Source organism: Etheostoma spectabile, chromosome 2, assembly GCF_008692095.1.
Source record: "Etheostoma spectabile isolate EspeVRDwgs_2016 chromosome 2, UIUC_Espe_1.0, whole genome shotgun sequence".
NCBI lineage: Eukaryota > Metazoa > Chordata > Actinopteri > Perciformes > Percidae > Etheostoma > Etheostoma spectabile.
Genome location: NC_045734.1, coordinates 14,631,338 through 14,633,094, shown reverse-complemented (window position 1 = coordinate 14,633,094; position 1,757 = coordinate 14,631,338).

The following is a 1,757-nucleotide window of genomic DNA, read 5'->3' as shown; positions in this document are numbered from 1 at the left end:
GCTCTTCCGTTTAAAAAAAAAAAAAAAAAGCAACTATCTGAAGACAGAATTTTACAGCCAGTTTAGACCAACTGAAAGGGTTTTACTCTACTTAGGTATAGACTGCCTGCACCTGTGTGAGTTTTATGATTAGCCTGAACAAGACAGATGAGCCCCTCTTTCACGTCCCTCTTCACACCTTTATTTACCAAATGCACACGCTCACACACATTACACAAACATGAAATACATTTAAAAAAAAAATTTTCCCTAAAGAAATGTGACAAAAAACAGGCTATGACATCCCAGTTTTACACAAAGCTTAAAGTATAGCGGAAGTTTGGGGAGAAATTACACTGCGTCCACTTTCACATTTTAACTAACGTAAGAGGTCTTTTTGTCAGATAGCCCAAAAAATTAATATATTCTCTATTTGCATTTTCTAGTTCTATATTTACATGCAAGATGTTAACACATGGTGAAAATATGTGAAAATTAGACGAAATAAATAAAATATCCTGCAGATGGAAAACGGAGAGACTGGTTGTGGAGAGGAAGGCACTGTCCTTCACCTCAGTCAGTCATCGCTCTGTCACTGAAACACCAATCAGGAAAAACATGAACGATTTTACTACAAAATCCTACCAGGCCTCACCAAAAAATGTGAGAGATGGGCATTATGATGTAAAACGGAATTTTTGTTATAGTTGCTGTGTCTCTATACTTGGTACAAACCCATCCTTTCTTCCGTTTCGTTGATGTCCTCCAGACAGCTGCAGGTCTCAGGGTTCACGCGCAGCCCCGAGACAATTGAGTGCGGAACAAAGCGCGAGACAGCGAGCCATTTTGTTCTACTTGTCGCCTCGCGCTGCAACACTGCGACCCTGACCTCCGGCTCGCGCCCACAACATCAAAACATAAATAGGCTACTAATGTTTGCATGTGATGGCGGGAAACAAAAAGGAGGTCCAACTTTGCCCTTCATGCGGAGAAACAACCACAGATACATCCATTATGCATGTGTTGTCAGGAAATTAATAAGTTGTGCTTCAACTTACAGCAGGTGATGGTGTAGGGAATTTAAAAATCAAACATATAACAATAATGCTGTGAAGTAAAATGTCAAAAAGAAAAGTTAATGACATTTTGAGAGTCCTTTAAAATATACCTTTTAAAATCAAAATAAACAGTCATAGCCTAATTATCAGCTTAGCTATTGCAAAGATATGTTGATATAGTGCTGTTTTCAGAGTTAGACATGTGTAACTCTGAAAACTGCATTATATATCAATGTATGGACCATAGCGTTATGGAGCTAACTATCTGTTCTCTTTCCTACAGGGGGAAGATCTTACATCTTCGACAGTCCTGCCTCATCCTTATCTTTTTTACAGGCCCAAAAGTAGAATCTGTAGCCTATGCATGGCCATGGCAGAGGATTATTCACTGCTTTTTCTAAACGTGCAAGCTGTACAATTATCTGCTATTGAGCTGTTGGAAGAAATCTACTTATTTTACATTCTGCAAGTTTTAATTTTAGTTTTTTTTGCCACGTTTAATGAGGGGCAGGAAGAGAAAGATAACATTAAAAAATGAATATTTCAGACTGACACAATTTGAGGGAAATAAAATATATGTAATAAAGCACATTACGATTGAGCTTTACCATAATTAAATGGTGCAAATGTGAATACTGGATACAGATTTTTTTAATAAACAACAAATCTAGAAATATCCTATAACACAGTCATGCTTTTAATATAAATTCATAATATTTC